This window comes from Pelodiscus sinensis, chromosome 20 (assembly GCF_052426305.1).
Source record: "Pelodiscus sinensis isolate ZL-2025 chromosome 20, ASM5242630v1, whole genome shotgun sequence".
Taxonomy (NCBI): Eukaryota; Metazoa; Chordata; order Testudines; family Trionychidae; genus Pelodiscus; species Pelodiscus sinensis.
In genome coordinates this window covers 4,637,018-4,652,308 of record NC_143071.1, presented here as the reverse complement: position 1 = coordinate 4,652,308, position 15,291 = coordinate 4,637,018, and the positions used below count along the sequence as shown (strand labels likewise).

Below are 15,291 nucleotides of genomic sequence, written 5' to 3'. Positions count from 1 at the left end.
GCTAAGCAAAGAGCGGTGTTGCAAGAAACCCCAGGCGGGAAAGGCTTCCAGTCCTGCGGGATGCTCTGCTTCCACAATGGCCATCTCAACGGTTTGGCTCGTGCCGATTGTAGACATTGGCCGCAACACCTGGCACTATCGGTCTATGGTTTCCTTCCATAGGACAAGAAGCCACAACACAGGAGTTTAGCGAGTTTTCTGAACAAAAAGAACTGCACCCCGGAAAGTTACCCGGATGTTCCTGTTCTCATCCCACAATGCGAGCGCTGCTGCTAAGTGCAGGAATAGAACCGGGTTCGTAAAACACGCAGAAAATAGCGACGCTACGAAACAGCGAGGCACCAAGTCCCCTGGAATTTGCACATGGAATTTGCACCTGTGCCTAGTGCCAAAAACTGCTCAGCCCAGGGGGGTCTCTCTTGAAGATCTGGCCCATTATAAAAGAGGAACCCTGGAAAAACCTTGCACTTTGGGGGAGGGGCTCAGCCAAAAGGCTCAGCGTGGAGTGGGCTGCAGAGAACGCCCTCCCCCCCCCCCCCACCTGCCTCACCCAGAAGCAAACACACACATCACTGAAAGGCTAAGTTAGCGGCAACTCTCCTCCGCCAGCCATCCTGCATGCTGACCGTTGCACAAGGCAGCTTGATTTATAGCTTGCCCATCAGTTTCATCCCCCAGAGGATATTTATGATCTTTTCATAGATCCACAAGTCCGTGCACACACACACACACAAACACACACACACACACACACTCACTGCTGCCTTGTCAGATCGCCGCTTGCTGACAGAGTCCATATTTGTTTCCCCGCGGGGGTGAAAATAAAGGGGGTTTTGTATTTTCCTCCCTCTTCTCTTTACGGGTCTGAGTGCGTTTATTTGACACTCCAGCGCTCTTTGTGAGCGGCGTGCCCCAGGATAAATGCTGCCCTTAAGAGCGACTCGCCTTTAGACACAGGGACCCTCTTCAGAGGAGAATGGGGGGCTTGTTGAGATGAGGCGGGAGGGGAGGGGCGAGGAGGCCGCTGAAGAGAGTCTGTGCAGCCCTCATAGAAGGGTCTCTGTCCTGGACATACAATAGAGCAAATTCTTAAAGACACCAGGCACTGAAAGGAAGGAACGGGCATTTTCCTCCCTTAAAAAAATAAAAGAAAGTTTTATGGAACAATCGAGGAAGCAATCAAAGAGGGGCTTTATTTTCCCCAGACATTTTAGGAAGCAGAGAAAACACCCTCCCCTCCCCCTTCTGCTCCCTGACTTTGCTAGGTAAAGTTCCCCCTCTCTCCCCTTTTTACAACATTTTCATCTTCCACAGAACCAGGGCCCTAGAAGTCCCCTTTATGGGAGCGGGCAGGGGAGAAGAGGGAATAGAAGGGACCTGAGAACAATGATAATGGAGAAATCATAATTTCCAGTTGAAACCAAGCCAAATATTGTCCCATGGTTCAAACCTACAAATGGTTCCTATGAAAAGCCTAATTTGTCAGGGCGAGGGGAGAGAAGAGCAACAGTCCTGGTGAGAGGTTTGTGTTTTGCCACAGGAGACAAAAACGCAAAAAAACCAAATCCAAGTAAGCCACAAAGAAGCAGCCGCACTAAACGCCGCCGCTTCGCCTCCTGCCCCCAGCGCAGAGCAATGGCTTTGCGTGCCCGTCACACAGGGGCGGCCCGTCCATACAGGCGAACAAGGCGGTCGCCTAAGGTGCCAAGTTACATGGGGTGCCAAATGGTGGCGCAGTAGCGTTGAGGGGTTGGGAGGTGGGGGCGCCGAGTGCATGGTTCACCTAGGGAGCCAGTTCCTGGCAGCTCGTCTAGGGCCGCCCCTGCCGTCGCACGCACCCGTTTGGATGTCTGGAAGGTGGGAAAGTGCAGAGAAGAGAACATGCCCGGATGCTGGATGCACGAACATGAACTAGATCCAGCCATCCCTGATCCTTGCATTCAGCTGCAGACACACGACCGGCGGTTGGGTTAACACACACAAGAAGGGGGAGAGGTTGCATTTCCTCCTCTATCCTTAGAGCAGTCAGAGTGTCGGCCACACCAAAAACACACAAAACAAAACCCCACAGCTACCAGCAAACCTCCACTCGCAAGGTCTCAAGCAGGGGTGGGGAACTGAAGGCCCGGGGGCCAGATGTGGCCCCTGGCTTGCCTGGATCTGGTCCCCAAGGCTCAGGGTTCCATCCCCAGGATTGGGGAGCTAGGACTGGAGCACCCCAAATCTACTCGCTTGCCCCTGCTCCCCACCCCAGGTGCTAGTGTGCGAGGGGAACGTGGAGAATGTTTTTCTTCTCAATTGGGGCCACACCAGTCAGGGTTGGGGGGCTTTTTTGCTTCTCATTTGTGGGGGGCTGACAGACTTCTTGAGTGGGTCAGCAGCCCCCCACCCCAAAAAAGTTCCCCCAGTCCTAGTCTAGAGTTCAGACCTCAGCCAGTGGGCAGACAACATCCCCTGCTGTTCCTGCCCTCCTCCTCCCCAGCCCTCTGCCAGCCCCCTAATATTCCACACCTAGGACCAGTGCCTCCCAGGAGAGGGGGAGGGGCAGCTCGCCCCAGGTCACCCATTTGAGAGGGCTCCCGTGAGGCAGGAGGGGGACAGCAGGGCCGAATCTGAGTGAGGGGCCATCGCCCCTATCCATAGTGCAGGGGACAATTCATGCTGCCAGCCAAGCCCAGATTCCACTGTAACCACAGTGCACCAGGGCCAGAGCTGGGAGCAGGGTGAAGGAATCTCACAGCTCAGGGACAGGCGTGATGGGAACCAACCCCATGCAGAACCCCCCACCCCACCCCGAATCCCTTCTAAGAGGACAGCGACCTTGTGCCTGGGCCCGCTAACAACCTTAACCTCTGATCTCCCGGGGGATTTTTGAAAGGAGGAGGCGGTTTCAGACTCTGCCCCAATCCCCCCCAAAATGTGGGTGTCCCTGCCTGGAACTCTCCTTAGGAAAAGACTGGAGACCGTACCACATTGTATGGGTGTGGGACTTGGGGAGAAGTCTAGTGCACCTGTAACCGCCACCAGGCAGATTTGAACCTGGGACCTCTGGAGCGGAGTACAGGAGCCTCTATCCTCTGAGCTAAAAACCAGCTGGCTCCCAGCCCATGCTGTAGAGGGCTCTTGGTCTTAACTGGGGCTGTGGTCTAAGTACCACTTGCATTGCTCAGTAACCACACTAGGTGTGTGGGTTACACACTCACCCAGGCGTGACCTAAATTAGGATTTCCAAGCCAGGTGCCAAGAGGTGAGCAGCAGAAATCCCGAGCCTTTGCCTTTCTAAACGTGCACACGCACTGCTGCTCTACACTCTTGGTGCAGAGCAGACGACTGAACGTGAAAGAGGCACCAGAAGTCCTACCCTGGACCCCTGACCATGACAAAGTTCTCCCCACCACACATCCCTTCCTTAGTCTCAGACACGGACCTATAGACCATCTCGACGTACCCTGTTTGCTCCATTTAGCGTCATTAGCCAGATAGTATCAGAGGGGTGGTCGTGTTAGTCTGGATCTGCAAAAGCGACAAGGAGTCCTGTGGCACCCTATAGACTAATAGATGGATTGGAGCATAAGCTTTCGTGGGCAAAGACCCACTGAATCGGACGTAGTGGGTCTTTGCCCACAAAAGCTTATGCTCCAATACATCTGTTAGTCTATAAGGTGCCACAGGACTCCTTGTTGCATTAGCCAGACTAGAGTCATCAGCAAACACGCTCAGACTGTTTGTATTTAGATCTGGCCTCCTATTAGATAGATTGGTTTGTTTCTTTAAATGCTCAAGGCTTAAACCCAAAAGAAGTTCCCCAAAGCCACTTGCTGGGTGTTGCAAGTGTTCAGCTCGTGTTGCCCATGTAACACATCGGTCAAAGCCAAGAGACCTAGCCAATCCATGTTGGCTTGGGTTGCCACTTTGCTCAGTTTCTTGCATTTGACAAAGCAAACCCCAAGCTTGAGGGCTGCAAATCCACTCCCCATGCCCACACCAACTGCTGTTCATCAGGCGTGTCACGCTCAGACTACAGCTCTTCAGGTTTTAGCCAGCTGAGTTCTCTAGTTTCTTGCATCTCTGGTTTGTGCTGAGGACTTTTTGACCACAGCAAACATGCAACAGAAGAGACACCAGCATTCCAAGGGGTAGCGAACAAGAGAAGCAACTGTCTGCTCCATGCAGAGCCGCTCCCCCCTTCCCCAAGACATGTGTCAACTCCTTCCTCTTCCTCCTTCCTGGTCATAAAACAGACTCTCCCACGATGCCCAAAACCGTTACAGCCAAGGTGGGTATCTGACCATATGGTTTATGGACTCCACTTTACACCAAACAACTTATTAGGCCCCTGATATCACAGAGGTCAGTCCAGAAGGGAGACAAGTTAGGAGCCCTTGAGGATATCGAAGCATGAAGGTCGGGGAAGAAGAGAAGAGTCCCTGGACCTTCTGTAGGAGTTCACGAGCTATGCAGAGTCAATGAGCCCAGGTCCGCAACATTAGCAGTGGCCTAGAAGGGACGATCATAGTCTAAGCCCAAACTAAATCCAAACCCACTCTAACAACAGGTGGGATCTTCCTTATCCCAGAGGACTGCTATACATGCTATTATGCCCATTACACAGATGAAAGCAAAGTCTTGATGTACAGAAGGTACTAGGTTCCTACAGCTGCTAGGGATGTAAGCGACTAATTGACTAGTCGACTATCCAATAAGCAAAAGCTGATAGGACAGTCACCACACTAGTTGACTAGTCACTTCCCCCCCCACCCCGCTGTCTATCAGAAAGAGGCAGCAAGGGGGGTGAAAAGGATGGGGTGCTGGGGGGAGCCAGCTTAAAATCTGGTTTCCCCCCAGCTCCATCAGAAGGGGCAAACGTGCAGCGGTGGTGTTCTACCTTTGAAATGTAGAGTCCTCACTGGGGCTCTTGTACATTTCAAAGCAGAAGCATTGCATGGAGACTGGGGCCAGTGGGGGCCACCGAGTCGCCCGAAGACTCCATGCGGCATTTCAATCTTTGAAATGCACAGGCGCCCCCGCTGGGGCTCTTGTACAATTCAAAGGCAGAACGCCGCACTACACTTCCGCCTTCGAAATGTAGCCACAGCCGGCGGGCTCTTGCAACATTTCAAAGCAGAAACGCCCTTCTTGACTAATGGAACAGTTGAAGGAAATTCCATCAACTATTCCATTAATTGATTCATCTAATTTTAACATCCCTAACAGCTTCCCCTAATGAAAATGAAAGCTGCCGGTGGTCAGCATGCCTTAAAAAAAAAAAAAAAAAAAAAAAAAATTAGAGTCCAGGCCCTTGTGACTTGCCCATGGTCATGCAGGTCAGCATCAGAGCACTAGAGATCTGAATTCATCCAGTTTTAACCTACATGTCACACTGCTTCCCTAGGCTCAGCTCCCCTGCATTCCTCTAGCACCATTCAAAAGGGGGCCAACCAAGTCTCTGTCATGCAAGCACATTGCATGGAGATCCAGACAGAGATTATTCATCCTAGTCGGCACCACCCGACCCAACACATGGCTTGATATTGCCTTCAAGGACTGAAAAGCAGCGATGGGCAACCTAAAAGATAGTGCCAGTCTCCCAGGATAGAGTGGCTTTGCTTACTGCGCTGGTGTAGCTGGAGGGGGTGCCAGTTGAACAATAGCCGCGCTGGGATTGGATGCAGAAGGAGCACACTGCACACAACACTGACTATGAGAGCAATCAGCAAGCGCCTCACTTCCTGCGCATGTCACTTCAGTAACACTGGTAGCGGGGGGTGGGGGGGGAGAATAAGTGGAAGGAAACCAGCAGAATCTGGCAACCGTGCCTGTCGACACCAGTCAACAAAATGTCCCAGGGGCCAAACCGAGAGCCCCTATTGGCTACAGGTTGCCCACAACGGTCAACGAGCATTTTTAGGCTTTTTGACAAAATGACTCATGTGGCCCAATCAACAAGAGGCCTCCTCATTCTACACAATGGGAAGATTTTGGCTGGGACTTGGGATCAGAAGAGGAAGAGAAAATTAACCTACCTCATGTTTTAACAGGAAAAAAACGGCATGGCTAAAACGCATGATCTCACACATCCATAAGACAATTTGTTTTCAAGAATTGTAAGAACTAAAGTTCTCCAATTTATCCACTCTCAAGAACGTTGTGGACACGGATTTCCAGTGTCTGAACTAACACGGCTTAGTGGTTTATTTTACTCTTCCTTCCCCTCCTTGAGTCCAGAGCCAAATGTAATGCCTAGTGGGAAGAAATACAGGACTGGGAACCAGGAGTTTTAGTTCTGGCTCTGACATGGACTCGTTAAGTCACACCCTTATCCCATGCCTCGTGCATCCCATAGGCAGAATGGGGAGAATTAGGATTACCCCCTCTTCACTAGCAGGCTGGGGCTCAATTTGTTACAGCTCTTGGATTTTGCACCACAGCAAGGATCAATTGCCATTGGAGGCACTGAGCATGACCAGTGTTCTCAGCACCCTCCATTCTCAGGGTGCACCCTTGATGCTCTTCCGAAAGGGGGGACTTCTCCACCAAGAATTTATCCCCGAAGGTCTAACATCAAATGCAAGCAGCACCCAGGTTGTTCTGAAAAAGCTCCCATCACCCAAGCCTCCACGTTCATAGGCACAGACGCGATACGAACAAAACGATCACGCTAGACATCAACTAGACTCAGAACGATCCAGTCAAAACACCAGCGCAACAGTCCCACCCCTTTAGGCAAAAACCTGAGCCCACTCAAAGCCTGCATGCCCCAAACGTGCATCATTACCCTGCCACACAACAAAAGATCCCCAGATGACGGGCCATTACTGAAGACATTCTGCCCCTAGATACACAACTCTAGGGACCACCACCAAGAGCCCATGACGGAGCATCTCTTGCAGTGATCTCAGTGTGGATGCTCTCCAATGCTGTAATGGCATCTCTATCATCTGATCCAGTACAGAACTATTATTAGCAGCCGCTCCCACCCCTCAGTAGCATGTACAAAAAAAAAAAAAGGACACTGCCTCTTTAAAAGAAAAAAGGAAAAGGCTTTTTGGCCATGTGAGGCTCCCGTCGGCCGCCACTATCTTGGCAACACCATTTTGAATTGCCGGAACTGACAGCTCCCCTGCCCTGGTGAGCACAGGGAGCCGGGGGCCCAGGTTTGCCACCCATGATGTACAGGCTACTAGCTTCCAGCTCCGCATAAGGAACAGATCCTCGCCTTCTTCTGAAATCGGCCCTCCAATGCATGCCACACTGGCGGAGATGGATTTACCACGTGTTTACGTGCAGCACTTTTGATGGACCCCAGGGAGACAGTCAAGAGCAGAACCATTAAAAGAGCAAAGCCCTGGATTGGCCTTTCAAAGGAAGCAGTGAGGGCAAAAAAAACAACCCACCCACCCACACACACCAATCCCCTACACAAGTCTTGAAAAAGGTTACGTACAATGGCACATCCATGACTGCTATTAGCAAATCTCTCCAATGGCTGGAGATGAGACCCAACGGGTAGGGCTCGGAATTACTGCAGTCTTTCAATCAAGATCTGAGGACTTCCATATCCATGAGAGATTCAGATACCAGCCAGCTGTTTAAGCAGAGGGCTCACAGCAGGCAGTGTGTGTTTCTACTAGGGATGTAAAGTCTTTTAATTGATTAACTGCTTAAACGGGACATTTAACCTGTTCACTGCTTAAGGGCAGGGCATTTCAGCCCAGCACCCCCTGCCCAACCTGGCTGGTGTGAAATGGCTTTCTGGCTGGCCTTGGTAACCGGTAAAACGTTGGACTTTTATCCCTCTTTGTTACTTTTCTGTTCTGCTGAAAGTTTAAACAAGTACTCAAGCTGAACTGTGCGCCTAACACTATCCCTCAATGCTCCAGCGAATAATAAGGTGAAGGAGGTGAGCCTCAAGTCAAGCGGCGTGAGGATCCAAAATTCAAGAGTATTCCAAATCTATTCTGAAGAGAAGACTCTCTCCATCCAGAGAAAAGCGATCCAAGGAACTGTCACAGTTCAGACGCAATCGCTATTTTTAATATACAATCAGCAAGGAGAAGTGGTGCTGCTAGTGTTATAAAAACCAGTTAATTAAAAGGGAACATACGTTTTCCACAGGAGGCTGCATTTCACCATATAGCAAGAGGATGATGACAGACAATGCACCCTCAAAGGAGTATAAACAAGCACTATTCAGAGCCAGAGAGATATTTCTGCCATCAGTGATTTGCCAGCCTTAGATAGCATTGTGTGACGTTCCATCCCGCAAACGAAGGCGTCGCCAGTTTTATTTATATCGCAGCCCTGCCTGCATGCCCCACCTGAAACCAACACTCCATGGTGTTGGGTACCCATCGACACTATGGGGAAGATTGAGGCTGCCACGGTCAAACTTCCAGGGTTCGATTTAGAAGGTCTAGTTAAGACCCGCTAAATCGAACTCAGAGGGCGCCCTCATCGGCGTCAGCACTCCTGCTCCTCAGGAGTAAAGGAAGCTGACGGGAGTGTTTTTCCCCCCTGTCGACCTCCCACTGTGTGGATGGTGATTTAAGAGACATTGACTCCAGCTACGCAATTAACGTAGCTGGAGTTGCATATCTTAGGTCAACCTTCCGTTCCAGTGTAGACCAGGCCGGAGAGAGACAATCCATGCTCTGAATCTATGATGGCAGGACAAAGGATGATCATCTTCCTTCAACAGATAGCCAGTCAAGTCAGAGAGAAAGGAACGATTTGCTATACGTCACAGAGGTAGTGGTAGATCCAGGAACGGATTCCAATCTCCTGCACCCCCAATGAGTGATGGAACCATATGACCATCCTGCCACTACCACAACACCACGGACCTGGGCAGGATTATAGTTAGAGCCCTGCGCAGACACAAAATTGCTATCAGCATCTGCACAAAATGATCTGCGGATACCGGCAGATACAAAGCGGATCGCCGTGGATTTACAAGACTAATTATTGATGTGCCGAGCCTGACAAGTCAGTCCCCTTGTTGGTCTTCGCTTAATGGTGGTGATTTGAGAACTGCTTTGCCTATCCCTTCACTCGGAGTTTCGGCAAGGGAGGGACAAGTACTCAAGTGAAGGAGCAAACAATGCAGTTGGTAATACCATCCGTTGGTAATACCTGGGTAGGTTCCAGTCCCACCTCGCCGCAAGAGCACTCTCATATTGATTTGTGGCTGCTTATTACCCTCACTCGCCAAACTTAGCACGCAGACAGTCCGATTTCATTTTCGGTTCACCAAGGCAGAGTCTACCAGGAAGCTTCACAGCAATCAATAAAAGCTGCAGCTCAGACAGGACTCCGGAGTAGGGGTAAGTGGGTTTAATTGGGACGGTGTCCTCCACGTCCCATCAGTGCTGCAGCCGCCACGCCGGCTAACGTCCACGGGAAACCAAGGCTGTGACACGTGCTCGTTCAGGCAAGCACTTGTGCCATGTGACACTGAGACAAGGAGAAGATTTTAAAAGACTGATCCATAACTAGCGTGGAGAATGGCACTAACAGCTGGGCAGGCTTCTGCACCCCAGCTCCGCCAGTAAGCGGGGGCTCACTCCCCTCCTCCAGCTCAAAAGGGACCATAGTGAGGGCTAATCCGGGCACCATGTTGATTTGCTCAGAATCGTAGGAAATCGCTTGGGCAAGCAGTGCACAAAATGTCGATGCCATGTGGCCGTTTCACAGCCGTAAGCGGGCAGGGGCGCACAGACGAGGCTGGCTGGGTGACAAGGGCAGCACGTGCTGGGCCAAACCTCCCCCAATGTGCAGGAAGAGGAAGAAGCAAGAGCAGATCACGACTGCACCTCTCCAGCACTCCTGCAATGGAACTGCTTGCTGGCAGGCCAAGCTGGGGATTTCACTCCCTAGCACTTTGTTTGCGGGGAGGATTCTGGCAAGAGGTCTGCAGTGTGCAGACACACCAGACTCCCCCACTTGGGGGTTCTGCCATGGAGAACACGAGCTCTCAGATCTTAGTCCCCCAACACATGGGAAAAAAAGCCACCGATCTAATTCCACCAACCCAACCGCTACCCGCTCTACGCTCTTGTGCGATTTCAGGAAGACATCCTGATGTACAGGACAGCGAACAAACACGGGACCAAAACTCGCCAGTAGAAGAACTCTGTTCAAGCTAGTGTTGAACTCATGCCAGGGACAAAGAGGACCAAGTTGGCGAGGCAAGTTCCCGCCACCTTCTTCCACACGTGAACCTTTCAATGCAGCCATTCTTGAGTGACTTGACTGAGGGCACAGAACAAACCTGCAAGAAACCAAAAGACGGCCTGACACCCTGTCTCTTGTTCTAACCACTATGCCGGAATCTGTTCCTTCATTTGCTTAGGATCGCTGCTGGCTTCTTCCTTCCTACCCGTCCTCCGGCCCCGCTGCAGGCTTACAAAAAAAACCCGAAAGGGACTGCTCACTTCTCTTGCAGGGACATTTTTATAGGGGCACTGTCAAATCTTGAGACTGTAGGGGGGACGTATTCCACCCTGTAAGAAGCAATCATAACAATGTGTGGGAAACGAAGCGGACTCTTGTTTACGTCCAAGAAAGCTCAAATACTTTTATGCCAAACAAGCATCACTTTCTCGCCACAGAAAGCTGCGGCGAGCACTTTGGAACAGTCGCGTCCCCAGGGAGCTGCGTCCAAAGGCACAGACAGCACTCATTTTCTTGTGCGTTATTGGTTGCAGGTCTAGACTGGTGTGGTCTTTTTGTTGTAGGACGCACAAGAAGGGAGTTATTCATATTTTTCCAGCAGGCTCACAGAAGTACTCTTGTGCATCAGAGGGACTTGCATAATCAGTCTCAATCAAGTGTTTCTCTGATTTGGTGTGAACAAGAAGCCGCCTGCCAGCCGCACAGCACACACGGCCCATGCCCTCCGCAAGACATTGCTGCTAAGAGAAATTAGCGCGCACAGACCAGGGCCAGCTGGTGGCATAGAAAAACTGAGCTGTATTACTGCCAATCCATATTTTTTCCCCTGGAAACATCCATCCATACCTGCAATGTCAGGATCACAAAGAAATGCCGTGTTTTCGCTCATTTATTGCCTTCCCTGCCACTCTTAGCATGGACTGACAAGATACCCGTTTGCAGCTTTTTATAGACTGGAACTTCTACTCTCTTCACACTACTAGTAAAAAGAGTGTATTTTCCCCATTCTAAGAAGCTAAAGATTTCTTTTAACGCCCGTGTAATAGACATTTATCCGAGGATAAAATATGCACGTGCCAAAGAAAAGCAAATATTTCTTCGAGCAAGAAATAGAGTCCTTCCTTTTACCCCCCCTCCCCAGTTTTAAGTTTCTCCAAGCAGCAAGAAAAGCTGCAAGCTGTGTTTATACCAACTCCTTCCTACACCCGCCCTTTTAAGAACAGCCAATATCACTGTCCAGTTCAAAATACTTCAAGCACTCATTGAAATGGCTATGACAGGTTAGAACCGTTTCCAGGCCGAGTGGCAGCGCTGGGGAACACTGTGTGGCCCAATAAAAACAGTCTTGTCACAGATAAAGAGGAGGCTCAGATTGCAAAACCAAGGGGTCAGGTCACTTAACAGGAGTTTAAGAACGTGAATCATTCGAAAGCCTTCTAAGTTTAGATTCCCAGAGCGTTCTCCGTTCGTTGTCCACCCTAGCTGCAGGGCGCATGAAAACATCTGTCCTTCCCACTGGGAGAGTAAAAACACGTCACCAAGAAAGATGTAGGGGGGAAATGGAAACAAAGACTTATTATATAGGGGAGAAGCCGAAAGCAACCATTAGACCTGCTCACAGTGCCCCTGAAAGTAAAGGGCTTGATGTTAAATTGCAGGCCAGGGATACTCTGTGCCTTCAGGGAGGGACCTCAAAGACCAAATAAAAATAAAGCACCTTGCTAAAAAGGTGGTTACAAGCAAACTGGCGGCGCTTTCTGTAAGGACAAGCCATTTTATCCGGCTTTTCCATGGAGACCCGGGCGCACCAACGTCCTTGTGATCAGACACCCGCAAGGAAGGCGCACTGCCCTTTTGGACTGGAGACGGCTGCCCACCGCACCTCCCTGGCATGAGTTGGAGAAGATCAGGGCAACACACACTGAAGCCCTTCTATCTCAGATCTCTGGGTGTAACTCAGGGAATGGATTATTGTCCTGTCGATTGTACCCCCAGATCCACCCCCACACATGACATTTAGTTGTTTTTATTCCAATGTCCTTCCCTTCACAGGCTGATCATCCTCCATTTGGGCCTTTCCAGACATCACCTTAACCTCCTGGTCAACCTGAAGCCCAGAATCCGGGAGGTTCCTCAGTTTCGCGGATAGGCTCTTCCTTCCAAGCCTGAACCGGCTGCGGTGGCGGGCTGGCGCTACTTCCTCACCCATCCAGCCACCCAAGTAACGGATCTGGGGGCGAGAGCCACTGAAGAAACAAGTGCAAAAGGCACCGTTTTATGGCTCTTTTCCTTTGCCTCTCTGGGGCACAGTTGCCAGTTACGATGCCCACGGGAGCTGCCCTCTGATGAATTTTCTCTGGCCAAGAATAAAGGGCGCTCAGGACAGTTTGTAAAAGGCAATCGGGGGAGACTTGTTTTCCAAATGCATGTAAACCCACCCTTCCTGGGGGAGCAGAGAGAGGAGACAACTGGCTTGTGAGCACCGAATCTGGTTAGGTGCGCTCCAGTGCACCCCACCTGTTACCATGTCCCCAGTTCCCACCTAAAACGTTTCCCCAAAGGCTAACGCACCAGGAAAGCCACTTACCTTCCATTCAGCACCCAGGGTGCGCCAGTCACACGAACGGGCCCCGGTCTATTCCACACAAAGGGGCAGGACGATACATCCCCAAAACGCACAGAGAGAGAGAGATTCCACGGTGGGGAGGATCCGCGGGCAGCACAGACCCCGCCGAGCCGGGTGAGGAGCTCCTAGGTAGATCCCTCCCGCGCCGGATGGGGAGCGACTCCTCTTGCGAGCCGCGGGGCGCAGAGAAGCAGCAACTCCGGCGCAGCCTGCGGGTGCTTCGGCCGATCCGCCCGTGGCCCAGCCAGCCCCGGGGGCATTTCCAAAGGACGCTGCCCGGCTCCGGCTGGAGAGGGACGCCTGAGCGCACCGCGGGCAGCCGAACCTGCCGGGGCAAAGCAGCGCGCAAAGGCGCAGCGCGCAGAGGCGCAGCGCTACCTCGCCACGGCACCGGGCGCAGGAGGAGCGCAGCCTTGCGCAAGCAAGAGCCGAGCCCCGCTGCGCCCTCCCGGGCCGGCTCCCCCAGCCGAGGCATTGCAGGGGACCCCCCAGCCAGCTGCTCCTCCGGGGTGAGTGGAATCCCGGGCGCTCCAGCGCTGCGCCCACGCTCCTCGGCCGCCTGCTGCCACTAGCCCGGCGGGCGCTGCCATTCCGCCTTTTTATACGCTCCAGCTGCGGGCTGCCGCGAGGCAGGCTCGGTGGGAAGCGCACAGCCCCATGGAACTTGTAGTTCCGCCCGCCCAGCCCCGCAGGAGCCGCCGGCCCGAAGCCGGGCGCCTGTTGCACAGAGAGGGAGCGGGGTGAGGATGGAGGGTAGGTGAGCTGCAGGAGTGGAGAAGGAACCGAGTCAGGGTTTGCTCAGCAGAAGGAGCAAAGCACCTTTCTTACAGGGGGCAAAAAGGTTCCAATTGTCCCTCCCCAAAATCGTATCCTTTTTTAAATTACATTCTGGATTCTTTTTATTTGCCATTTGTGGGGCCCTGGGGTTTTTATTTTTTTTTACAGCCTGTGCAGTGCCCTGGTTTTGCATTGTCATGCTTTCCTCCAGTCAGGAGAGCTAGACATTTACCTGGAGAGGCCCAATGATTCCCGTGACTCCAGCAGCTGGGGATCTAGGAAAGACGCCAGATATCATGAAACAGGCAATAAAATCAGCTGACTAGATAATAATGCAAGTTCCAAGTTAAAGGGGTGTGTGCTGAATGAATTCCCTATGCCACAGAGTAACCGAGTGACCTAGGAGTCTTGGTGTGTGGGCGTGAAACTGATTAACTACCCCATCTATTGGTTTAATTATTGATGTATTCATTAAGTCATATATTAACAGAACTAGCAATTAGCCCCACTATTGGCCTGGGTATTAATTTAGACCCCGTTGACTCCTGGAAGCATTTACACACAGGAGATGTCCACTCAGCGTCCATGGAACTACTCACAGGTATAAAATGGAGGACGTGTAAGTCTAGGTAGGATTTTTGAGAGCTTAGGGATGCATTAATTTGTATGCATCTTTGTGGATTCCTTCTGATATCATTCCAAATTTTTCTAAGGTACCGAAAAATACCTGGGTTAAGACAACTGGGTGCAGAGCAAAGGGGATGCATGTATTTATAATGCAAGGCACCCCCGCCTCAGAATGAAATGCATATATTTATAACAGAATGGAATAATACGCATATTTATAATGCAAGATGCTCCGGCCCCAGAATGAGACCCCAGGATTGCCTGGATCAGTGATGTTTGAGCAGGGGAAGGGAACCTTTTTTGGGTCGGGAGCCGCTGACCCACAGAAAAATCAGTTGAGGGCCGCACACAAGCGAGAAGCAAAGTGAGAAGCCCCTGGCTGAGAGAGAAAAAGGCCCTCTCCACATTCCCCTCGCACTCCAGAGCCTAGGGGGGCCCAGGTTAGTAGATTTGGTGTACTCCAGCCCTGTGAGTGGGGGGCAGAGGGCTGGAGCGCCAGCATGGGCGCCCCAATGTGGGACACACCTGTTCAGGAGACGAATTCCATTCTCTCCCGCACTGAAACGGGACTAGGAGAGGAAATGCCCTTTGGCGGCATGAGGTGGTTCTAGCCTCCTGTGTGGGGTTTTTTCCCAGGGCTAAGCCCCAGTACCTCTGGGCCTGGCCGTTCGTAGCCCTGGCATCCGTTCTGAGTGTACAACCACGGTTTGAGCCCTGGGCCTCTTCGCTACACACGAAGCACAGCTTGTTCCCCGTACAAAGGTAGCCGGAAGCCCTGCAGCCCATGAAGTGGACAGCTTGGGTGCGGGATTATAGAAAGCCGGCAGAGGGACTTGATGCTGGGTGGCTAGTTCGGGTGAGGATACCCACGCCATGTACGCTGCAAAATTGTCTTAGGCACAAATTGGAAGAGCAGGGAGGAGATCTGAGGGCCAGCTGCTCAGCGGCCATTACGACTAATGTGCATGGGGCAGCGGTTTTCAAACGACAGGAGGCGACCTAGTGCTGGGGGGTGGAATGTCAGGCACTGGGTCTCACTGCTGCAGGGGGATCAGGGGAGCAGTGGGCGGGCTGAGGCAGCTCCCTGC

The 15,291-nt window shown here is 51.8% G+C and overlaps 1 long non-coding RNA gene across 1 annotated transcript in view; it reads right to left on the bottom strand.

Moving 5' to 3' along the window:
* LOC102460467 (uncharacterized) overlaps positions 1-13,362 on the bottom strand; it is a 119,594-nt gene extending 106,232 nt beyond the window's left edge. The window contains exon 1 of the long non-coding RNA XR_331134.5: positions 12,761-13,362. This is a non-coding gene — a long non-coding RNA (uncharacterized LOC102460467). The remainder of the gene's footprint in view (positions 1-12,760) is intronic.
* Positions 13,363-15,291: the final 1,929 nt, after the last annotated feature.